General features: G+C 33.7%; 1 protein-coding gene across 9 annotated transcripts in view; it reads left to right on the top strand.

Moving 5' to 3' along the window:
* Positions 1–27,778, top strand: part of LOC124363539 (glucose transporter type 1) — a 154,057-nt gene that overhangs the window by 30,893 nt on the left and 95,386 nt on the right. For 7 of the 9 annotated variants that reach the window (XM_046818814.1, XM_046818792.1, XM_046818804.1 and 4 more), the window contains exon 3: positions 20,390–20,670. The gene's annotated coding sequence lies outside the window, so the exon portion shown is untranslated. Of the gene's footprint in view, positions 1–20,389; positions 20,671–26,167; positions 26,305–27,778 lie in introns of those variants that run through there. The other 2 variants (XM_046818836.1, XM_046818798.1) reach the window with 2 other exon arrangements.

Raw genomic sequence — 27,778 nt, 5'->3', positions numbered from 1 at the left:
AGTGGGGATGAACATTAAAACAACACTTTTAAAAAATTAGTTTATTTTTTATATTTAGGCTTCCCAAAGCCCATCTTCGGAACGAACAAAAACTTAACAGAGCTCAAACTCCCGTATAATATATGTTTTTGTGAAAGAGAAATTGTTGAATAAATATTAATAAACCATACAGACCCGCTAGTAAGCTGAGCAGCAGCAGCAGTCAGTAGTGTTACACACAGTTCAGCAGTCAGCCTACTAATTGCTGAGTCCTGGAGTGGGACAAGCGGACAAATAGCAGTAAGTGGTCAGACAACATCCCAGCCTCGAGATAAGTACTCTGCAATTACACCCGTAATGGATAACTCTGGAAGTGGTAAAGTTTTCTACCTGCCGAGATTTTTATACTTTTAAAGTTTCAATTTAGGACAGCATCTGCTTCAAGTTTCTTCATATTCTTTGCAACAAATCTATTGCGCAAGTAAAATTTGTGCGTGAAAATTGTAGTAACAATGACAGAACAATAATCCATAATTCGATGAATTTAAAAAAAATGTAAACTATCTTTTTTATTCTTAATTTGTTATTTTGTAATATTTATGGTACACGTCTTCGGCAGTAAATTGGCTACCAAAATTTGAAATCAAACAGTTTATATAAAGAAAGTTTATACGTTAAGCTGTAGTGAAGCAGATAAGTATGCATAAATACATATACAGTCAGTAGAAAGCTCAATTTGATAATACGAGTACATACGAACATTTTTAATTCGTAAAAAGTTAAGTATTCACTTTCATCAGGTACTTGGTATGTTCACATTTCATTTACAACAATTTGTAAGCCTCATCGTCTTTATATGCGATACATTTGTATGGACAAGACATCGAAGAAATAAGCACATATGTGGTTTGTTAAAATAAATTTAATTAATGTTAACGTTAAAGTTAACCGATGTTTATTTTGCACATGGTGCCATGGTTGCCTACAGGCAAAGCAGAAGGGGCTACCAGGAACTTCCGTCTTACGAGAGCTGGAAGTGACAACATGATCACATCTTTAGGAGAAAATGGACCCTTTCGGGGCGAGATCAATTTAGGCCTAAAACAGAAACTTTTGTTATCATGAGGTGTTGAGTAAAGATTAGCATTCTCATCGCAAGATTGTTCAGTATTCAGGAACTGTATGTGAGCCTCGTCACCTCCAGTAGGCATGGGCCTAGAATGTTCAAGTTTAAAAAAAATCAAACTATGATCAAGCTTTCGCAACAAATACGCAGATAGAAGAGTGTTATTTGGAGTAACGTCACACTACAGGGCTTTTAGAGCTTCAGTATGTTCATAGAACGAGTTGACAAAAACATGCATTGGCTTTAACAGTCTGACACACTAGGGAGGTCTAGTACGTGATTCAGATGTAGGGTGGTAAGGCGTTTATAATTGAGAAAAAATTCATGCGTTTATGTTCAATCAAGTACTTAGGTGCAGTGAGATGTAGACATTTCACTAAATTAATAGGCTCGCCCGATAACACAGGCAAAAGTTACTGAAACTTAGTTCCATTGGATAAACTAGACAGTGGAGTCAAACAATTTTATGAACTAAACCCTTTGTAGTGAGGATCCGTTAAAGTGTTTCAGATCTAATTTGGATAGTTTAATATTAGAACTGAAGGTCTGAACGTCCTATACAAGACAAAGTTAACGAGTAACAAACAATTATGACTTAACGAATTGTTTATATATATATATATATATATATATATATATATATATATTATTATATTACATTATATTACAGTCAACTAGTAATAATCAGCTCACCCGATTAGATCATTTTTCTACCTAAATTTACAAAATAAAAGACTTGTTTCACCGGTAGATTTCTGTGGTAATTGACCAAATAAATGCGCATATATATATATATATGCGCATTTATTTGGTCAATTACCACAGAAATCTACCGGTGAAACAAGTCTTTTATTTTGTAAATTTAGGTAGAAAAATGATCTAATCGGGTGAGCTGATTATTACTAGTTGACTGTAATATAATTCCACGTTATTCATTTAAAAATAAATAAAATATCATTATTGTTTACAATACAAGAAAATTATATTGTTAGCTAATTATAATTATGATGATATGAATGCTATATAAGGTATGATTTACACTAACAGCCAATTTTTTAGGAAAACCAATTTTTACTAGTCGCTTGGTAGACCAAGTTACATACTTTTTACAGAAGAACACGATACTAAAATTATTAATAGTTTTACAAACACCGACGTGTCTATTGAGGGGATCATAGTGTTTAAAAAGATATCAGGCGCCAGCATGCCGCATCGTGATAAGAATATATATCTCGTGCCCTAAATGGGTAATTCTTCTCGTGTAAAGACATAAACATAACGACCTATAGCGAGATTAGTGAGAGGAAGATGAGATAAGGCGTGATGCATCCTCATCTCTCTTATCAGAGGATAAAAGTAAAGATAATGACATGTTTTTAATTGGTACAATCTCCTGTCTATTTTCTTTTGATCTAATTTAATTAATTATCATTGATAGTTGCTTTTCCTCAGTTTATACTCATATGTTATACAGTAAGGTTTAGTCTTAGGAGTGTTAGTTGGTTAACATTAATATTTTAATTGCCGATTTCAACGTATTCCTTTCAAAAGATGATTTCACACACTGCAAATAAATAATTAAAATAAGAATTTAGTTTAAATACATATTTTTAAATTTTACTGGAGTCAATACAAAGGGTTTTACCTCCACTAGTTTTATTGGGGGTCGAAAATAGGAGGCTATCTAATGAATTAAACATATAAAGCGATACATTTTTACACGCCATATGTTTTAGATTGATACAGTAATAACCAAGCGTCAAACACGTAAAGAAAAGGTACATTCGCGTTAGCCTACAAAATACAGGCCGACTACTTGGTCAAGAATGGCTACTATCACATTTTTTATTTTGTTGTTTCGCGTTGATACAATTATAATTTAAATTTCGACGATTGCAAAGGTAAAATGATACTTATACAGAAATTATCATTGGATATTTCTACCCTCCAATTTCTCCCACAACCATATAAAGTGTTTGGCGATCAATATCTGTCTTGGGGAAAATTGCTCTAATGATTTCATGAAAAGTTAGGTAATGGGCATTGCCTATTTGCTCTCGGTTCGCTAAAAGGACAGGAACCCTGGTTAGGCCACAAATTCGCATTAAAACACTGATTACCTACTCTGGAAGTTTAAACTTGCATCTGCACTGACGCAACTTACATTCTCTTTCCCTATATCCTCAATAAAATTTATATACCTCCACTAAATTTGGCAGCAACCTAGGATGAGATCGTGTTGTCTCCTTAGTTCCTAAACCGTTTCTAATACACAATCCAGGTTAAATGGTTGTGTAAAAACATGTTGAAGTTGCCTATTTAATCGGTCTATTGTTACCTTATTGTTACCTATTGTTAGCAAGTCCGAAAACGGAGCTAATGCATACGCCATTATTGTCGTAAAATTCATCTACAATCGAAAACTATCAGACATCATTTATTAATTTACGGAGGAAGACTTTGCTTGAATACGCAAACTCATTTCAAGAAATCTTTCGTTATATCGGTTTAATCATATATGTACAATGTATACGTATACTACAGTACATATATGTAATACTAGATTTCACTCTTACAAAATGCAAATTGGTCATAGACTATAAGAAAATCTTTCACTAACTTTCCTGCATAGGCCTACCTATTTTAAAAAGCAATGGATGAAACAAGCAAATTCAACATAACAACTTTATTATATTTATAACTATAAGGATTAGATATATTGCAATGAATGAATCAATTCAGTCGGAAGATCACGCGATCACCTTCGAATCAGGCACAGGTATCGTGTTGAAGTATTTTTTCAAACTTAAAATTGCGTGCCTGACTAGGAACACCCTCATATCTAACCGAGCAGTCATTGAGTTCGACAAAGACATGTACTCAGTCGCATTATTAGACTGCACGTTTAGTTTGTAGGCCATAGTTTGAATTAAATCCAAGAAGTTGGCTCACACAAGTTAGAATAAGTCCAGGCCCAAGTTAGATTGAACGAAGATTCACAACCGAAACACTTCTCAAGAAATGGATTTATTTACAAACTAACAATTCGAAACGCTGACTTAAGTTTTTTTCGCGGTCAGAAATGTTTCAGCGGATGAATCAGACGCACCGTATGATTCAGACCGTATGAGCAAAGCACCGCGGCAGATAAGCTAAGACTAACCACAAGCTTCATCTGAAAGCTCCGAGACTTTATGTGAACAATAAACAGAGCAAAATGAACGAATGAAGTTGGTTAAATAACATATCCGCGCAAGATAAATTGCGCGGCCGAGAGTTAGTTACAAGACGACTATAGAGCTTGCGCATCTAACTTCACGTCTTATTAATACCTGGCACGGGAATGAGATACCTTTTTTCACTATCAAGTACGTCATATGTCCCTTGGTTTGAATTGGGTATTCTACCATGTTTGGCAGAACTTTAAATATTCATAGAACTTTGAATCATACTTCTTCACTTCAATGATACTGATTTTTTATAATCATATGATATTAGCCACAAACTTATCATTGTCACGTTGGAGAGATATATACGTACATTTCTAAGAACCAGCCGATTCTAAAGTAGTAACATGGTTTCTCAGAATATAACGTGACTCGTTCTATAATTTCGCATGATTTTTATTCACCATTCAACTCGATAAAACTTTACGATAATAATTTACTTTAAAATCGGTTTTTAAAATTCTAATCGTGTAGAAACTTATCTTCGTTAAATATAAATTATAGACAATCTCATAATCGTCTTCAAAACTCTTATACGACAGCTGTGATAAAACATGACTGCAACTTGAAAGGCATGTGTCTTTAAATACATTACTAATTTGGCGATACCCAAGTTTTAGATTTTATTATTGACAGCTTTGACTCTGAAGAACATTTGTTTATTTCTTAGTACATTTATTGTTTCCCGGCCATTGTTTTCAATAAAAAGATTTATAATGCACATTTTCTTATTGTTAAGAGTTTAATAAAAAAGCATAGACATATATTTACGTAATAATTTAAATTATTGATTCCATTACAACTTTTGAGTATAATATATCTTTGTATGTTAAGATGAAATTCAAAGCTTTTTCTAAATTAGTTTTACGTACGAAATATTTGTTTTCCTTCCTACTTCAATAATGTGTCCCGACCAAGAAAGGTCGACGAGACAAAACCCTCGGTGAATAATTATTTAAAGAGGCGGCCATTTTGTGTTGGCAAAACTAAGACGGAATGAGAAAAGCCATCCGTCCAATGATGCCGAGAAGATATCTGATATTGAGAGGTGTTGTGGGAGGAGGGGGGAGGGGAAGGTTATCCTATCCCTCTTTGTAGTGCAGAACCACTCCGCGACAACAGCCCTTCTTCTGTGGCTCTTTAGCATATTACAACACGGATTTTCGTTATCAAAATTACTATTCCGTCTGATGTTGAACCAGAAAATGAGACTGGTACTGATATTACAGTTTCAGCTTCTTCTAAAACCGCATTTATATCATTGGCACTAATAAGAAAATAGCACAAAAATGAGATATTGATATCAATTAAATTGTTTCAATAATGCAATACACTTTTTAATTAAAACTATCTAGAATAAGACGTGTTCTTTTGTCTAAAATGATCCTTCAACGTCAAGTATAATTTTGTAAGCCCAATATATATATATATATATATATATATATATATATATATATATATATATATATATATATATATAGTAAACTACATACGGCTTAACATTGTACTTAAAGGTTTATAGACTGGTTAAATATTGTGAACTGATAATCATTAATTTGTCACTTTGATGTACATTCCCATTCGCCCAGCTCTGAGCGCGCCACACTACGCTGCACCCGTGGGCACAGCCAGACCGCCAGGGCTTTTATTCATGCAACTGGAGAAATGACGTGTCACGACGTAGGTACTGCTATAATAAGTGGATTAATTACTTTGCAATCGTCCCTTTCAAGCATCTTTTCCTCTCATAACAGATGAAAGACAGGAGCCAAACTATTGTCACTATGAGATCGTAGACAAAATATTAGGCCAATAACTTAGAAATTCTCCGCAACTGAGTAGATCGAAGTAATTAAACGATTTAGACTTATCTAGATTCGAGGCGAAACTATGTAAGAACTGCGGAATGGTTATATTATGGCGCGATTGTTATACACCGCGATATTCTACAGAAAAATGTACATGTGTTAAATAAATAAATGATAATAAACGAAGTAATCTGCTTTTTCTTGAACAGCAGTCCCTCTCGCTTTCGTTATTACAACTCTTACATGTCCACGTCCATGCCAAGATCCCAGCGAACAAAGGCTGTTTCTTTACTCGCACTACTCCAATGTAGATCGAGTGGAGACGACTAAGCAATAGCGGCTTCGAATTACATGGTGACTCACGTGCTATCTTAATGGCCAACCTCAAGGTCATTTCTTGTGAGGCACTATAAAACCGTGAACTCTTCTTTACTGTATCTGTTACCTATTGTCATAACATTCAGATTCTCTTTGTTCACTACAACTCTCCAATAAGAACTAATCAAGCTCATACTGTCATAAATCTCGTTACAAATTATATCGTGACTCTATGCTATACTAATTAATAATTCTATAATAACTAATATTATTCATATCATATATCATCGCACCAACATTGCATTGTAATGACGGATTTGCCATTTGACGCTAAACGCGTGAGGAATTGGAATTAGCTTACTCGCACGATGTAGCAGAGTAATCTGCTACTAAAACAAGAGTGGAAACCCACAGAACAGTAGGACGTGAACTGGACGTCTTTTGTGTTTGGTGCATTATCAGTGAGAAACATCTATTTTAAGTGCCAGATCTTCAACTGATTTAAAACGTTATTAACCACCAAAACTTGTCTCCTGCATCCAACTGGACTTTTATTCAACACTCCTTTAGTCATTCTAACATCTGTTACAAGAACTAAATACGACAGGAACTTTCTTGTAAAACATTTCTTCTAAAATCTAAAGAATGATACTTGTACTCGTAATTGTAACAATTTCGTAACTTCCCTTCAGAATGTGTTTTCATAAGTTTCCTTGAACATTTTTTATCATTTCCCGCTTCAACATTTTTGCAATGCAAGTGTTACAATGGTAAGTGAAATGTAATTCAAACATAATGTATTAGAGAGAGTTTTATTGAATTTTTGTCCATTTTTCATAAAATTACTCATCAATACAGCTTGAAATATTTAACATGATTCAAACATATACACTTGTTACAACTCATGCAATCGGATTTCTACGTATTATTATTAACACGGTTATCTTTGTATAAATCTATAGGCTTTCTAAGAATAATATATATTCATCTTGTAATTTTAGTACTACAAATCAGCTAACACGGCGAGGCTTGGTAATACAAATAAGTCAGTCATCCAGTAAAATTACAACTCAAAACCTGGAATATTCCAACATTTCTTAAGGTGACCTTGCATCATAAACATATCCGACATCTTGTTTACCCTAAATTCATCAAAGCATTACAAAACCTGGAATATTCCAACATTTCTTAAGGTGACCTTGTATCATAAACATATCCGTCATCTTGTTTACCCTAAATTCATCAAAGCATTACAAAACCTGGAATATTCCAACATTTCTTAAGGTGACCTTGTATCATAAACATATCCGTCATCTTGTTTACCCTAAATTCATCAAAGCATTACAAAACCTGGAATATTCCAACATTTCTTAAGGTGACCTTGTATCATAAACATATCCGTCATCTTGTTTACCCTAAATTCATCAAAGCATTACAAAACTTCATAGTTTAGAAATGGATATTGATTTATTCTTACCTTATTTTTAAGTTAACAGTAATTTCCGCGTATTTATAATATTATTATCTTTCCTACCGTATAAGCTCATTTCTGTATGGAATAAAGGCTTTTCAATTCTATCATTGTAATTTGTGAACCTGTCATTTTCGAATTATTACTCTCTATAATATAGTAAATTCTAAAGCACAATTATTTCGTGTATTAATGTTTTCAATCATTTAAACTAAATTCTAATACATACTACATATATAACAAGTTTAGAACTTTGATTCTGGAAATTATTTACCAATTTATTTATAAAAATGGGCTGTTAAGGTTTCGCTCTTTTCTTATTCCTTTTATTTCTAAAAATCAATTATCTAGAACATTATTAAGAAATTCTGTTATTTTTTTTCTAAGATCTTCTTCAGTGAACATGAACACATGTTCAATTAAAGTTTTCTTCTAGTATCCAGGGTGGGGTTTTGGAGGTTGTAATACCCCCCCCCCCCTTTATACAATAATATTAAAGATAATTTTAACTTGCGTTAAACCGACAGTATAATTGTATTCGAACAATGTACGAGTATTATTGTTCAGTTTTGTTTTTATTTATTTTTTTTTAATTTAACTGTAGCCTACCTGCTGACATTTAGTAAAACACAAGATTCATGCTTTGTAATATATTGAAATCACAATTCCGCCTTGCAGCCCATTAGGGCTAATAAGTATTTATATATAAGTATATGTATATATATATATATATATATACATATATAATACTATATATATATATATAATACTTGATATAATACTTATTGATATATATATGTATATATATATATACATATATATATATATATATATTATTGATATATATACATATAAATATATATTTATATGTATATATATATATATCAATAATTATAAAACAAGAGAGATTCTTTGTTCTTTTTAAATTGTTAGAATTTTACATTAAGACACAATGAATTTATATAATTCTTTTATGACTAACAGACATTTCCGCTACAAAACCGATAATCAAAGTGCATCTCTGCATATTCACGCACTGAATGCTTTTATAACATTCGCCTGACTGGCTGGGCTCGTAAAACTATCTTATGGCATGAATCCTAGCAGGTTTTTATGATCATGAAATTGATAAATAAACCTGTTCAACATATGTAAACTTATTTATGACAGGTATATCATTAGCGATTGTCTAATTCATATGACGATTAGCAAACCAATAGAATGTGGAATATCCTAGTGAGGTTTTAATACAGTACTTAAAAATTCCAGTTATCTAATACTAATTTTGTTCTGGATAGTTTATATTTATTCATACTGAAATTGACTTGTTTAAAAAAATTGATTATTTTAAGTTAAAATGTACTTTTGGCATATTATATCAAACCACGTAAATTAGAGCCCTTCGGACTACAGAAAATTAAGTCTTTGTCCTCAAAAATAAAACTTATAATATTTACATATGTTTTCTGTTACTGGATTACTTGGACTGTTCAGTTGTTTCAAATAAGAAAAAAATACAATTGTTAAATGTTGAAATAAAAGTTATCTACATCATAACTGTTATTTTCAGAATAAGAACTTATTATACTCAAAATACTTAACCTCGTCAATAAATTCCAATCTTAAAAAATCAATAAATAATTGATCAGAATAAACTTTACTTAGAAAACCGGATTGTTTTTGTATGATTTATTATAGACTTTTTAAAAATTAAAAATTGTCTAGTATTTAAGAAGAAATAGGAATGCGTTTTAACATTAATAATTAAAGGGAAAACAACCTTAATTTTCCCTCGTTCTTAGCCCTTGATATACAAACTACGTGAAGCACCTCATTGTCGAAACCTTTGTACTTTTAATTAATGTAAATGACCTTCCATGTAGTCCAGCAAAGCCATTGTAATGTTGTTTGATAATATGCGACTGTATCTGTTAGAAATTAACCGTATTCAATAATACTTAAAATTTAAATATTAAATTAAATTTGGCTTATAATACTTTCTATTCAAACAGGATGATTTAAAATGTAAACGAACTGAATGAATTCAGTTCCCAAAAACAAACATGAAAGTTTTTTATAAATAAATCGTAAAGACATAAACTTGCCACGATTAAAATCTTTAGATATGGTATCACACATATGAAAACTAAATATTAAATTATGAGTTGCCATATAAGTTGACGAAAAAATGTTATTTTAACTTGTGAACGTGTTATTCTTAATCTAAAAGATATTGAACTTCTAATGAAAAAGTTATATAATTATAGCGCATATTACATTCACTTCTTTGTCAACCATCCCGATTATTATTTTATATTAAAATAGAGTACATTTCTAGACAGATGAAAAACTGTAATAATTACATATTTAAAATGAAAAAAAAATAAGTACAATTATTTGTTTTTTATGTTTGTTTGTGTTTTAATTCTGTAATGTGTTTTGTCTTATCCAGAAAATTATATTGAAACTAGTATGTGATCGGATGAATAAAAAAGAATATTGAGTTAGATATAAAGGATATTTTCAAACAGTTAATACGTTTTAGTTAATAAACGCCCCAAATAAACTGCTTACGATGTAAGCAAACAAACGAAATAATCATAGCACCACTTTTGAAGCAAGAACTCAACACACTAGGCCTATAATTAAAACAATATGATAGCCCGGTTACCTGGTAATGTATCTCTTAGTACCCTAAGAGATACATTATACGTAACGTAGTGTATGAGAAGATATTAACGTTTGTATGTCCTTTTTTTGTTTCAGCTGAGCAGTAGTCGGTATGAACCATAATTGCGATTGTGTTGCCCTGTAATATTATGGTGGCAAATATTAAAAGTTCACCAATAACTTCATCTTGTTGCCGTGACAATACGCTACTTTGTGTCTCAAAGTATACCACCTCGTTTAGTCGACTACTTAAATAACTCGAATAATTGGCATTCGTTAACTTTACATTCGTATTGTTTGACAACTCGAGTCGATTCGTGTCACCTGACCAGTTCCTGACCTCGCTGCGCTCCCACTTATATCGAGTCATGTATTTGTCTTAAAACGACTCGAATTAAGCCGCAAATCTGTAGTGTATGAAACGCTTCTGATTCTCATTCAATCTGATTGTAGAGATAACATATTTAAGTCGACATTTATTTAGCTTTCTATAAATAGGGTTGTGGATAATTTACTTTTCGACAAAAATGCATAGGCATTTTCTATTAAATAATATATATTTGTAAATAAAGCTAATTATCCTTTTTTAGAATTTTGTATTAAAATTAGTATTAAATAATATTGCGAATAACTATACTGTTTTAAATTACATAACACTCCTAACTATAGTACAAGCTTTGAAAAAATGTTGAAACTCTTGAACCGATATCAGTAATTTAAAATAAAAATACTAAATGAAAAATCCGATAATTACCTAAATTTACTTTAGTATGAAAGATGAGGATACAGAAAAAAGGTTGACATGAAGAAAATGACATGAAGAATTGAAATAAGAGAGAAATTGATTTATTAGTGTACAAGTAGTTACACCTTTCGTCCTGGTCTAAAAAGTATGGGGTTTTAAATCATCATTGGCATAGAGGACATTTAAGATGATGAAATGCTTTTGTAAAATTCCATCAAATTGTAAATAAAGAAACAAATCTCCTCTAAAATAGATGTACAAGATGGGGTGGAGCTAATTGATGTCCAATGCCACAAAAATACTATATCTCTGGAAAAATAAATTACCAGTTCTAGGGTTAAAAATTGGAATAAATATTGGAACTTACCAGAGGCATTTCGTAAAATTGCCATCTCTTCCAACGAGTTTTCTTTCATTGCTGAGTCACGATAATTTTTATGTGCTGGATTGTATAAATGTACGTAAAGGCGCACTGTTTCAGTAAGTTTTTCGTCTGAATACACGCAACTAGCCATTTTCCCAATACACCAAACACAACGATCTGTAGGCCTACTGTTGTAGGTTCTTTCGAATAGTGGTAAAGATCTCTGGGCAGGTAAAGGAAACCATGTAGAAGGGGTATCGCCAACCCACCTGTAACATCACCATCCTTCCGGCCTTCCTTGAGATGTCGAAATGCATACGATCAAATGGACACCCGTCCACTGCGTCCAGGCCGGCCTATCCGGCCTCGGTCGGCTCTTGAGGCGACTGTGCTGGTGCCGCGTGAGCCGAGTCCTCTCGGGCCGGGCCTGGCCGGTCGCAGTTGGCGAGTGTCCATCTGTATCTTGACATCCTATAAAATCCGGGCCGGGCCGGGCAGGTCCCGTCGCAGTGGGCGCTCTGCTTTACAGGAGCGATTGTTGTGCAGTTATGTGACTACAAACACAATTTTCACTTACACCAAATATATGTAATCGTATCATGGGATTCTTCATCCATGGTCTTCTTCTTTGGGTCGGGAATGCCATATCGACCCATAGCGAGATACTAACAATACTCTAAAACATACATTGTTGTATCTAACAGGCAATAGAAGTCCTTTCATTAGTGTAAATAAATAACCAAAAAGATAAATAAAAATACAACCACAGAATGGAAAAAGCCACGATGACCATAGTTACGTCAAAGCCTGACAAAAAAACAATGTAATATAACTATAACTAAATTCAAAATGTTATATCGTTATAACAAATGTTATGTGGTTATGTTTATATCTGAAAATATAACCAGTGCAAAATACAAATTTATTTTATATCCACTTTTACTGATTTAGCCGCAATATTGATACGTTGACAATATTACATTTGAATATAAAATTCTCGTGTTTAAATAAAACTGAAATTTAAATACTATACTGATGCTCTGTTCCACTTATTTGCAAATAACTGATAATTAAAAGCAAATGTATGTATTAATTTTGAAATTTGTATAAGAGGCTAAAAACTTATGTGAATGTGTATCAGAGATCAAATACATAACAAGACTTGTGTATGGTTTCTGCCATACTATACAAAATAGCCTACTTGTCGTGTCGTGATCCAAGCAGAACGGCCCAAGGTCTAGCGATGACCTTCCAGACGCTTTCTCTCTGCAAGTGAACATTCAATCCAGTGTTCTACTCAATGTGTGTGTTGAAATAAAAGACATATATTCATTATAAAGAGACTGTGTGCGCGGTTAGAATAATTTATCATGTTAAAATAAATATTTAACTAAGAAAACGCGTTCAGAAAATGTTGCTTGAATTATATATTTTAATATATGCAATATAATAATTTATATGTTATGAATTATATGTATTTTATAATTTATATGGTGTAAAACAAAATTAGGCCATAGGGTACTAATTATACAAGAAATTGCATACATATATTCAACTTTACAACTAGAATACTCTTTTACTTGTAAATATTACAAATCATTTGCATCATTTTGGTGGTTTTATAATCTTGGCAGCAAAAATTACGTCCTTTCAAACATCTGATCTTTTTTTAGCCTCACACATCTGGTTCTAAATCACGATATTGTCATATTGACATTCTGTATCAAAATAACCAAGCTGTTTTAGAATTATACAGCACAAAATCAAATTTGCTAAACATAGTCCAATAAACTCTTCATGTTTGTGTGTAATGAAAAATATTGCCTCTAAAACTTGTTTGTGTTTGAAACACCTATATGTGCTCTATATTATGATGTTGTATAATTTTCAACTTTGGACAGTTTCAGCTTTCAACATTAATAGGTCGTTAACGTAGCTTAGGGGTAAGCTTGCGGGTACTAATCGAGGTGACTAGTTTCGATTACTAGGTGGGGGGAGGAATTTAAATTTGGAAATGCATTTGAACTGTTTTCCCATTAGAAATGTTTAACAAAGCAGAGCAACATAAATCTCTGCCTTAAAAGAACTGCCTTGAAATTGAAACATTTAAAAACTGTATTTTCAGTCTGTCAGATATTCTTTACTGTGCTCTTTCAATCCTTACTTGACATATGATACGATAAATCTAATAAGGTATAAATGAACGCTAAAACCTTTACGTATATATTATTATATTGTTATGAGGAACTGTCAACAATCTTTTCACGGCAAACTATGTTAACATTCATAAAAGTAAACTGTTAGGACAAATTTAGTTAATTATTGTAAAAGTATGTGGAATGTGTGTTTTGAGGTTACCTCTAGTACGTATTCTGTAGAAGTAGCTTGGATTAATAGCTAATTTCAGTTTAATTCCCCGAGAACAGAGGGGTTGGCACTACTGCATACATAGTGTATACTTGCCTCGCCGTCGTGCCGGTGTCTCTCATGAATATTTTAGCCCATCTGTATTTCGCCACCGCGACATTCAACTCGGTGTGGTGTCTCCGATGGGTAAAACATCCCTTATCCATGTAGAAATTTTTTCAATTACTCTCTAAGTGAGCATATTTCGCGAACAGTTTCTTTCATAGTTAGTACCACACCAAGAGGGGGGAGTATAAGTTCGAGTATTTCCCTACTCTTCCCATATGTCGGTATTGTAAATTCTAGATTAAACTAAAAAGGTTGTTATCAGATTTATTTGACTTATTCTAACCACTTAAATAATAAGGTAGACCAACATATAGGCCTAAGATACTAGATCTAGTATACAAGATAGATTAAAAAAAAGAATAAACAACTAAAAAAGACCAAATACATATAAGAAACAACAATACAAAAAGTGTCCATTTCCTATCTAAGGTAGAAAACCTAGAATTTTCTCAGGTAATACATATGAAGTAGAAAACAGACGAATTCATTTGTATGGGTTTTTATTTATTCGTTTGAAGCTTCATCACTCAACACAGAAAGTCATGAAATTTAAACGGGATTACGATATTTGATAAACAAAAATCGGAACAAAAGTGCAAATAAAACAATTTTCCTTGTTTCATAACGATTTATTTTGTACCGTTAAAGTCTGTTTTTGACAATAGAATGCTTGTGAGGGTAACATAAGTTTTCGAACATTTGCCATCGTACAGTGAAAAAGATCAGTAATGCTACTTTTCAAGATCTTCGGTTCTCAGCTTTTCCTCGCATAACTACCTCAAATACTACCATATAACAATGTAGATTAAAAAAAAAAAAACAAATCATACACTGTGACACGCTAAGTCAGGAATCACATAAAACATGTCATGTCAACTCCATGCTCATCAACTCTTAGACTGCTTAAGAGATAAGTCTCTATAGAGACAACAGATTATAAGGCAATTGAATCACTTTGTTACGAAAGAATGTTATAACATAGACTTTTAACAACCAAAGATGACTGATTTCAGTCAGGTAACGAACCATATGCCTGATGTTATAACAATTTGTAAAAAGATTAGTTTGTTAAATTTTGTTTGGATAAAGATTAGGGACAACTACCATCATGATAAATTAAAAGTACTTTGGCGTAAACACGAAAAATTGACATTACCTCTTCACATTGATAGCCTTTGCAAACAAAAGTAGCTCCGTTCTCTATGCCATCAGGGGGATAAAATTATAGGTATATAAACGCAGTAAAAACAGCTTAGCACTCTAATAAGCCACCGCATGCTGATGAATAATTTCTGAACAACTTTCCAAAAGGAGCGATAAGACTGGCTGAGATGTCAGAAACACAACGTCTTACAAGATGTATACAAGACGCGTCATTTTATCTAGTAGATGAATAGTAATAATTCGCCTAGATAATCCATTAAAACTTGTAAACAATTTCTTTTCCAGATTTTTGTACCTTTCTTCTGCAACGATTAATGTCATTAAATGTAGACACAGTTATAAAAAGTACATAGCTAAAATGTGATTGGCCACATTAGCAAAGAATACAATGCATACATCTTCTGAAGATTTCATGAGATTTAATTTCAATCCAAAAATTAACATTAACATCTTAAATATGAGATCTTACAGTGTTACTTAGTTTCGTAAATTGTTGGGTATTGACCTTAGTTTGAATTTCTCTCATCATGGAACAGAAATTATGTAATCAGTCTTCTAAAACCATTGCACAAATGAAGATAAACGAAAAACTCCTTATTTTTTAATTTGAATAAATGGATAACGTTATTCCATATTTTGGCAAAATTGATTTAGGTTGTGAACCATAACTTTAGTTGTAGTGCGTGCAAGATAATACTAACAACCAAATAACAGTCATCACCAACAGAAAAGGAGTCGTTTCTTCTGAGTTTGGCTATAGTCAAGTTTTACAGGGTTGACTGATGTGGATCAAATGACGATAGCAAAAATGTATCTATTGACTATGTTTTTATTATGTAGTTCCTTCTTCGGGCGATTGCCACAAAATGTATGCCATATCTATTTGTAGGTCTCCCTGATCTATGAACACCCAAGTCCAACATTTATATCGAAAACCGTGCAAGATGTTTCATGTAAAGGTTATATATGATGTATCATGTCCAAGCTGATTATTATGATACAGCATAAAGAGAATGCTTTAAAGTGTGTTGGTTATTTCTGTTAGTTCAGTATCCGTTCCAATTATGGTTTCTTTGAATAGAAAGAATTCCTATAAAATTCACATATTTAAGAATATTACAACTGGTATACAGAGTCCATCTTAAAAGCATGCTTGCTGACTGCAAACCACGAGCCCTTGGTTTATAAACTGATCTAATAATCTAGATAGCACCCGATTAACGCTTTGGCAGGCTCCAACTGCCATCGATATCCTAACTACCTTGTGCAGAGAGAAAATCTATCCAGGTACGCTGGTACAGTCAAGTGGTCAGGACAGGAAGGATTAACGGCACTTTACCTATCTTATATTGGTGCTCTAAACCATTACTCTAAACTAATTTCTTCTCTAATTCAGTGTAGTTAAATGATGTATCCTGGACGGTATTTTTGGAGGCAGCCAAATTAATGTGCTGACCAAGTTGTAGAGCAATATGAACACAAGAGCTACGCATGATGCGCGGTACAAAGTACTTATCTCACTTGTATTGACCCACACTTGTATGAGAGTCGAGAGAAGTGAAAAGAATCGATATCTTTGATTCCAGTGCAGTTCTAATATTTCTTCCCATATCTCGAGTCTGATCCCCTTGCCTATTCCATTCTCACTATTTATTTTTTATTACTTTAGGTATAAACATCTTCCAACCATATATATGTATTAGTATAACTGGCCTACTGATAAAATAGATTCTCAATTTTCACGTGAAAAGTAGTCCAATTATGATGCCATCGACTGCAAATTGTAGCACATTTCGAGGTGTGTTTTAGTATAAATTATTTTTGAGATAATAGGCCTAGATTTCTGACGAATATTGTATGCAATCTGTTTGTATGTTAATTTAAGAAACGCCAGTATAGTTACTGTTCTATTTTATATCTTGGGCTGATGTCCTTATTAAGATGATTTCGGATGACATTTACTTCATCGAATATTACCTTTAGCTGTCTTATCCATATTTTATACAGTTAAATATATTGAATTAATGTACTCTTTTCATACAAAATAAAGAAGATATATAATATAAAAATAACGTTTCCTTTTTGATTAATGTCTATTGCATCGCCTGTTTCCATACTGTATCAATGCTTATTTCTTTTTTTACTTTTATAGATATAATTGTAAAACTTTTGAGATCTGCACATAATCGAATTTAATACAATGTTTCAGACACTAATATAAATTGTTTCAGATTGCTATGTATTTTTACTAATGAATACTTTCTTAAAATATTGTATTAGCAATATAATAATGTATGATTTATAATTGTAACCGTAACTGTGTAGAAACGTTAAGCAAATGTAATAATTCAAATCTTAAAAAACAAACATAAGTCACATGCATAACGTATATGGTTAGGAAGGTTCACCGCGCCTTACAGTCAGATCGGAGGCGTTTTTACAGTATAGATTGTTGAGTGACGACGTACAATAGCGGTGGCAGTGGCGGCCGCACAGCCAGCATGTACCTGGGACTCGCTCTCACAAGCGATCGATATTGCCCCACCAAACCTTCTCGGTCTCCTACTGATACCGTCTTGCTGCCTCCTGTCCGAGTGTGCAACCCACTCACTACAAGTTATTTATTCTACGGTTTATCATTTTATTCGTCAAAAAAATAGTTTCTTCTCTGTGGATATGTCGTAATTATTTTGGTAATATATAAAAATGAGAATAAGTTCGGTTTCTAACATCCAAGAAACATTTGTAAATTAATCAATCTTGCTTTGACAGAGAAATATATTTTACCTAATAACATTTCATTTTGCGCTCGAGACAGTGGAGATAAGAGCCTTGCTGAAAAGCCACTACAAACAAGAACAAAATTGGAAAATCTAAATAATTGGTTTCAACGACACACCATGAATCATATAGATGAACGTTACTTGTCTCTGTACTTTTTCCTAGCGAGATCCAAGCAACACAGGGCCTGGCTTTACCCATATTTGTTTTGTTTACACTACCAACGTATGAAATGGGTTTAAAAAAGACCTTTTCATTTTGAAATTTTTAGAAAAGTTATCATGAAGTAGTCTCACGAGCTTCATGCGAGACACTTTTAAGGCTTATCTTTATTTTGAGCTCCGTAAATCCTTGTTACTTCTTTTAAAATTAAACTATCCTATTATTACTGGTATTTAATCTTTAAATACTTAGAATTTAATATTAGCCAGTCTTACCCTTTTAGCCTATTGAGTAGCTTTAGAACTTATTATTGTATTATTACTATTATTATCATACTTTTTGAGCAATGGTGAGTAGCTTTTGCACAAGATACTAAAGTACTTCCCCTGATTTTTCGATAGTAAAGATTCTTGTCTGATGCTGACACGGTTCGAAGCCATGTTGATTGTTGAGTATGCTGCGCTGTCTGGAATAGACAAAAGACCACATAAATATACTCTAAACAGTATTAATCGAGGTGCAGAGGAAATCCCTTTCGTGTATGGATCATTGAGATATACTGGAAAAAAAGCTTTGATTTCTTCTCGATTTAGCTCGATGAGTTGTGGTAGACATGTTTTTCGGCAGTGTTCTTTCTGTATGGATACGCTCTATTAGGAAAACTACAACAACTAGGTGTATGTGTATAGGTCATAAAATTCCGAGCCAAAACTTTGTATGACATTTATTTTTATATTTTCGTTAACCCTATATTGGAACTTTATATAATATGCTGCTTTGTGGTGTTAATACTCGGCAAATGTACTTGTGTGCCTTCGGGTTGTTTTTAACACCTGATTGTTATGGGTTTTACTTGGTCAGTACAGCCAGTGAGAGAATCGGTGAGGTGTAGGGGAGCTTTTAAATCTGAAAATATCCCTCCTGATATAATGATATGGCATTTGGCGATGTGTGTATTATAAAATTAAACATATTTTATCAACATTTCCATTCGTAAATCAATTAACAATCAAGGAAAAACACTTATCTTGTCAACATAACCTCACAACTGGTTCACTGGAGAAAATTTATTCTTTCTTAAATTCAAATTTTAATATTTAGAAAGCCACTTAAAAATATAGTCAGTGGTAATATTGGATTCTTCCGGTATTATTTAAAACATTATTCTTCATCTGTCATTTTAATTCCGCTGCAAGTAGTTTGGAAATATTCCACCAAGTGCTGTAACATAGACTTCTACATAATTTATTACAAATAGGTTATAACTACTGTATACTCTTTATTGCCTATAACCTATGGTCTAAAATTTGAACAATATTAATAAATCATTTCTAAAGGTATATTGGAATAATAAACTAATCTCTAGTGTTTAGTTTTTGCAGTTATAACCAAATACAGTCCAAACCAATACGTCTGAGATTAGTAACCAGGCCAAATCACAGAGTTATTGAGCCTGGCAGACGGATCGCGCACTGCAATACTCTATATTTGTATTATGGTTAATTGTTACAGAGAGGCAACAGTTACATATATTATATGTGGTTATAATGGTTGTGAAACTTTTCCGACAGAGTGATTATATGTCAAAAAATCAAAGTCAAAGTTAATTGTGCCCGCCGATTACACTTGGGAACGGTCACTGTCTAGGCAACGGCTCTTTGTGTTACTAAGTAGCAAACATTATTTATCTTCTTGGGTTATATCCATTACTAATTTGTTAATATAAAATCAACTACTACATTATTAGTACAGGTTAATATATGTAAAATGTTACTCTAGATATACAGCTGTGGTTGTATTTTGAGTAGCCATAGTTGTGCTTATGTAAATGTTTTCTGTACGTGTGTCTCTCCATACAATTTGCTAGAAGCTGGAATATTTCTAAAATCTTAATGTAAACTGACTGTTTTTCGTAGGCATTTGTACATCAACATCATTTTAAATGTAATAAACTCGGAAATCATTTAATATTTGCAGCTTTACTTCGTGTTTTAAAATAAACATTATTGTAAAGTTGAAGACATTTATTGCATCATTTTATAATCTAGCACATCAGTTGTGTTGTATTGTAAGTTAATTCTATGTGAACTCTGTTGCAGGAGGAGAAGTGTTGACAGCCTAACTTCCAGAGTGTTGCCCAGCCAGGAACTGTTTTTTACAATTAGACCAAATGTGATATTTTCATTCCATGTTAATTTTAACATGTACATATTCTAGTGTAGTGAAACATTTGTAGCGATTGACATTACAAGTTCTTTAGTGACGACAGACATTATAACAGTTAATCAAATTATACAAATATTATTCTAAATAAGTAAGTGCCCAGCCAGACTCGCGTCGCAAGCTCATACACACACACTCCATTCTCTTCTTCACTAAGGTAAGCTTGGCATGATATTGTTGTGTGATAGTGAATAAACTGCTTCACTGATCGTTAAAGAGAGCACAAGTAATTGTTGTAATTATGAGTTAAGTGTGGTTTTCGTGACTTTGGAGTTCACTTCTGAGGAATTTAAATAGGGACTTAAATCACAATACTCTGTCTGTGGCCCCTGAACACTCGCCGACCCAAGCGTTCTCGCTGCGTACTCGCAGCTCTATTGGTTGGGCTGTTAACACTGTGTTTGGCCTCGTGTATTAACCAATTTTACTGTCTTATTAAATTCTGTTCATTTTATTGCATGTAAAACCTTTATGATAAAGTAAATATACACAACGGAGTATACAAGGGTCAGACAGAACGTAACGAAAGTTTTCTCGTTATCAGTTACCAGTAAGACCAATGTAAACATGTTGCAGTTTTATTTTTACCTTTGATTTTGCCTTTTCGATTCCAAAATCAGTAGAATACTTCCTCGGACCAACAAGAACCTATGTACCAAAGTTCAAGTCTAGGGCCTTACTATCAAGAGTTATCGCACAGGTGGATAACCAGACACAGTGGCGTAACGATGGGGCGGTGGATGAGGGGGATAGAAAACCTCCGACAAAAGCTGTCAAACTTTAAAAAATATACGTATAACAGATATTCAACTTGTCTGAAATAACGCATAACGCAGTTAAATCTTTGACTATGAAGTGGATATTTCTAGTTTATTGAAGTTTAGATATATTCAGATGTATGCCATAACCCCGGTGTGATGTACTTTAGATTTACATCCCGCCCCCTCCCAAATCCAAATCATAGTTACACCACTGAATAGACAGACGGGCGACCAAGGACACGATATTAAGAGTTTCCGTCAGTTCATGAGTCCGAACATTATATATTTAAAACATAGCAACAGTAACGTTTAAATGTATAGAGATCTATTAAAATCATATTTCCAGTACTGTAACATGTAACACTTGTTCCTAATTTTTCCACATTGACAACGTTCTCATAAAGTTATATAAATAAATTAAAAACAAAAGATACGTTTTTTATACCTTAAAACCAATTAAGGACTCAGGACAGTTCGACGGCCAGCTGTATGTGTTTTCTGTGAGTGTAATAATGTATAATAGCGTATAATCGCTGAAGTTTGTGCGTTACCAACACAATAAACGGAAACTAGGAACATTAATATATATATATATATATATATATATATATATATATATAAGGCAAGAAAAAATTTTATAAAAGATTCACAATACTGACCTCTATTTAAGATGGTTCAATCAATGTTTGGTTGGGCGATTTTTAAATGTATAAAGTAGTAAATATTACAATGATATAAATGTTTAAACCAGCAGGTAGAAGATCGGGGACGGGCCAGCAGATTACAGTCATGGCAGCGAACAGGAAACGAAATCACTCCTGCGACCTACTAGTGGTCAGTTTTAGTGGCCAGGACTTGCGTTCTGTTATAGCACAACCTTCACTTGTGAGATTCCTGCAAGTGGGAGACATCCGGACATGGGCTGATTACCTGATTCCGCACAGTTCCTGCAGATCTGGTGGCCATTGCAATCCATCTACTGAGTATATACCTTGTAAAACTTTGTGAAATATACCTCTTAAAAGCTGAAATATTATTAGGGCCAACTCACAACGAACTTCGTTTCATAGAGTGTCAAATATCGCATCAGGACATCCTGAACGACGAGAAGATAACTTTATTGTCCTCAACGTTGTACCATTTGACCACTCTTGATAACTGGTTGTCTGAATACTTGGCCACCTTCGCAGCGTATAAACCACTCAACGCTGTACCATGGGGGCGTTAACTCTTAATAACTGGTTATCTCATACTTGGCTACCTTTCCAGCGTACAAACCATTCAACGCTGTACCATGGGGACAGAGCCACTCTTAATAACTGGTTACCTTATATTTGGCCACCTTTCCAGCGTACAAACCATTCAACGCTGTACCATGGGGACAGAGCCACTCTTAATAACTGGTTACCTTATATACTTGGCCACCTTTCCAGCGTACAAACCATTCAACGCTGTACCATGGGGACAGAGCCACTCTTAATAACTGGTTACCTTATATTTGGCCACCTTTCCAGCGTACAAACCATTCAACGCTGTACCATGGGGACAGAGCCACTCTTAATAACTGGTTACCTTATACTTGGCCACCTTTCCAGCGTACAAACCATTCAACGCTGTACCATGGGGGACAGAGCCACTCTTAATAACTGGTTACCTTATACTTGGCCACCTTTCCAGCGTACAAACCATTCAACGCTGTACCATGGGGACAGAGCCACTCTTAATAACTGGTTATCTTATACTTGGCCACCTTTCCAGCGTACAAACCATTCAACACTGTGCCATGGGGACAGAGCCACTCTTAATAACTGGTTATCTTATACTTGGCCACCTTTCCAGCGTACAAACCATTCAACGCTGTGCCATGGGGACAGAGCCACTCTTAATAACTGGTTATCTCATACTTGGCTAGGCTACCTTTCCAGCGTACAAACCATTCAACGCTGTGCCATGGGGACAGAGCCACTCTTAATAACTGGTTATCTTATACTTGGCCACCTTTCCAGCGTACAAACCATTCAACGCTGTGCCATGGGGACAGAGCCACTCTTAATAACTGGTTATCTCATACTTGGCTAGGCTACCTTTCCAGCGTACAAACCATTCAACGCTGTGCCATGGGGACAGAGCCACTCTTAATAACTGGTTATCTTATACTTGGCCACCTTTCCAGCGTACAAACCATTCAACGCTGTGCCATGGGGACAGAGCCACTCTTAATAACTGTGACCAAAACACAAAGCCCATTTGTAGTATCTAAGGATTTTTTTATTAAATGATACAAAGTACGTGGTTTTGCAAAATCACCAATAAATGTTAATCGCAACCGAATCGAAAATGGCGGCTATAATGTGGCTACAAGCTATTATAAATTTTTGGGATAATAACCTTTAACGCAATGATTAAAACACAAGCCCACGAAAAAGTAAAACATTATATTATATTTGCGAATGTTGTGGTATGTGGATACTAGTAACCTACAACATTTGATCTATATGCCTATACTGTTTATTTGGACTTTAAATACTGTTAGTGGTTAAAAACTAAGCCGTTAAATTTGATCTATATTAAATATATCTATATTTAAATTAAGTAATTGATGGGATCATGATATTGTTGAATATAATAGTTAACTAGCTTATAATCATAATGTGATATTTTGTATAAAACTCAGTGCAGGAATTTCACCTCTTTGAAGTACTGTATATAGTCAGTATGGTTTACAAAATAGGGGCGAATTTAGGCTTTATATCGCCCGGGGCAGTGATATCACCTAGGCCCCCTCCCACCATTTGACAAAAGCCAAGTTTTCGTATGAATACTATTTATTTTTACTTTACTGTATAATAAGTGTTTTTATTCTTGATCCTAACGTACATTCTAACTTAATTTAAAATTATAACGTTGTATACACATCGTACAAAAACTCGGATATTACAGAGATTGCAATAAAATATCTTAATTTACAAAAAAAACTCAGTATTTATTAATAAAAATATTGTATTTAACCAATAAACTACGTGACTTTATAACCAGCTACAACCAATAGACGTGTTCTAATCCCGTACTGGTAGTGCTAGAACAAGCAACGGCCAGTGGAGCCATGCAAACGTCGCGTCGCGGCATTGCAGCCTCTTCAGCGTAATTTGTACATGCCCCTAAATAGTTTATAGAAAAAACAGCCTCGATGAACCCAACAGCTCGAGTAGTCAGACTTTTACTTCACTGTATTCCTGGAAAGTCTAAAAAGAAAACTACAAGTATAATTACTACAGTATATCATGTTTTGGCATTGTTTACATTACATTTCTGATAATATAAAACACTAATTTAATGTTCTCAAAACAAAACACTACGGTGTCGCTACCTAACTACACTTGATACTACAGCAATCGCTCTTGTTGGACAAGGTTGGGATCTGTTCGCTATGCCACATGTGACAATGTGTGCTCTTGCGCCGATCAAGTTTATAAAACAGAAATCTTCAACTATCTTGGTAATTTGATTATCAATTGATAACTTTTTCTAAGAACCATCAGATACTATGTTATAACAGTACTAATAGGACACTCACACTCATTATACACACCATTAATAAGACAAAGAAATAAATCTGTTCCAGAATATAGTCTGATGTGGTGAAACGCCAATGAATAAATAACCGAATCAATCATAGTTAGAGGAGAATGATCTATTGTCAAGAATATTCAACAGCTGATTATATCATCTGACAAGTCCCACTCCCTGCCAGTTGTTGCTCGCACTTGTAAAACATTTGTTCTATCGTCTTACAATCTACGCGAGGCTTTTAGATCCTATTACAACACACTTCGCTGACAACAAGGAATAAAGGGTGGTTTCCTTAATTGGAAAGGAAATTATACTTGCTTTGTTTTCGATAAACAAAATAACGCTTTCAATGAAAGTGAGAGAAACAATGCCTAAAAACATGTTAAATTAAGTAAGACATTGAATATGGTACTGTACGCCTTGAAAGATTTTCCTTTATATAATGAAGAACATTATATCAATATAACAAAAATACAGAAGGGTATATTAGAAGGAGATATTGTATTATTCTGCTTCACTATTGTGCTTATTTTTCTGACGCTATGTATCAAATGTTACGTCTATCTAGTTTCCAATTAAATTTTAACTCGGTTTGAAAATGTTGGGTTCCAAAATTTTTCTGTTACACTTAAGCCGACATTGTACCAACACCCCTTTCCAGCTTAAGGTAATCGCTCCCCTGATTGTTTCAGTAAGAATCTAAGAACGTTCCGCTCAACTTTAGAAGCACGCTTGGAAACTGATTTCCACAATCTCAATAAATACTTAGACAAAAACAATGAGAAGATATCTCTAACTTTCACAAAGTGACTGAAATGATGTAGGTACACCATATGATGATTTATTTTGTAATTGCCGCAGTCCATCATGGGTACCACTTGTGCGGAAACACCCTATGTAACTTTCACCATAAGAAAGTCAACCCGTACTTTCCAGCTGTTACTTAGGGTATTGGCATGTTGTGTCTGCATTGCCTTTGAAAAGACTGAAATAATTTAAGTAACTTGCACGTACAGTAGGACTTACATGCAACTCGAAAGACAAACAGACAGATGTAGTCAGTCAGTGTTTTCAGTGCTGCCAACATAAGTTGAGCTGGTCAGTTCAGCATGGTTATCAACTCTGCTATTGAATGTTATTGTTACAAGCCTTCTGTAGTAGACCAACAACAGGCCAAGACGGTCACGTGACCTCCCCTCCCTTCCACTTTCACGTATCCCACCACAAACTGTACTCCGTAGTCGCTAGTCTTGCCGGCTGCCCGCTGCCGCCAGTCTTGTGTTTCGACCTGGCCGAGAGGTGTCATGCTACACATCGTCGTTATATTTCCCTGTTTTGGCGTGACCCACTGTCTGCTGTCACAGTAGTGCCGACGATCCACGGACATAGTGTTTTTTCAGTAAATGTTAGTTGACAATAGTGATTGTGTGTAAGGATAGCTGTTGGCGCAGCGTGAAACAGTGAGTACCCTAAATACTGATAAGTTACGTAAGGGGTTGGTTGTTATTCTATAGTTGTATACTGACTGCCGGAATTGTATCCTCTGAGAGATATAAGTATTGTCAATTAAATATTTGACTAAAATGTATCTTAGTGATTAAAATTTTAAAAAGTAAAGGCGTACAGAATTAAGAAGAGAACCAGAAATAAAGTAGAGTTGGTTTTTTGGCCGTCCTTATGTGACATTCTGTCGCACTCAATATTTTAATTTTCCCACACAGTTTTAGAAAAGTATTTTGATTTCAGAATATATAAATATATATTTATTTACATTTATATATTCTGAAATCAAAATACTTTTCTAAAACTGTGTGGGAAAAGTAAAATGTTGAGTGTTATTCTTAATTTCTGCACGTTGTGGATATAGGGAGTAGCTAGACCTCTTAAAAAACAATATATATAATTTAAACAGGATGATTGAGGACCAAGATGATGTTCTGAAACGTCTAAGCAGAAAAGTGTCTAACATATTTTCTTACTGCAGTTAGCGTTTACCATATTGCATCTGAATTTACATTTGAAAATTACTCAAAACTTATGGTAAATTACATAATAATTAGAAAAAGTTACTGTTCATAAAATGAACTAAACAATTAAACATTAATCTTTTTTAATATTAAAACTGCCAATACAGAAACTGATAACAGATAATTATAGCTTTACACTTCAGAACTCGTTTTCTACCCTCATAAATTGCTTCAAACATCCCATGAATTCTAATAAATTAAAAGAAAGATCAGGAGCATAGTGACATTCAGTTTTAACCACAGCCTCTACATAATTATAATTAGCACTAACAGATTTAACTATAAAAAAGAACTAGTGTTTCATTTTTGAAGTCTATGATATTTTTTTAATGGCTGTGGTTGTCTGAACCTGGATCAAATTTTGTCCTTTCTGAGAAAACTAGCAAAGATAAGCCAAGGGGAAGACATCGTACTTTTAGTCAGTGATGAAGCTAAATGTAGTTATGGCGATCACAGTCTTTCCCTTGTTCCATGAGAATTTGTACAGTGACTTTATAATATAATCACAAAGATAAAAGAATGTGAAAAATAAATCTACATTATGAGAATGAAATATTTGCGAACAAGTTAATTTATAATTCACATCACCACAATTCCTGTCAACTATCCCAGTAAAACTTCCCTTTTTGGAAATTCTGGCTACTGTATGCTAGTGCTTTAAGCGAAAACAAATGCGTGGAAACCAAGGATGAGATCCCAAATGAAAGCAGTTCAATTTACTAATTCAAGAATTATTGATATTCTCACATTGGCTAGAAGCCTATATATACATTAGCTCTCAATATGGTATCACAGAAAAGTTTACACATCCAAGATTGTTATCCTGTTTGGGTATCAGAAATTGGTGAACATTGGTTCGACCCAGTCAGTCAACCAGCACAGACAGGATGGTCTGTTAGACCACATT

Source organism: Homalodisca vitripennis, chromosome 1 (assembly GCF_021130785.1).
Source record: "Homalodisca vitripennis isolate AUS2020 chromosome 1, UT_GWSS_2.1, whole genome shotgun sequence".
NCBI classification, from domain to species: Eukaryota; Metazoa; Arthropoda; class Insecta; order Hemiptera; family Cicadellidae; genus Homalodisca; species Homalodisca vitripennis.
Note: the sequence above shows the minus strand (reverse complement) of the source record. Positions and strands in the feature narration are given on the sequence as shown.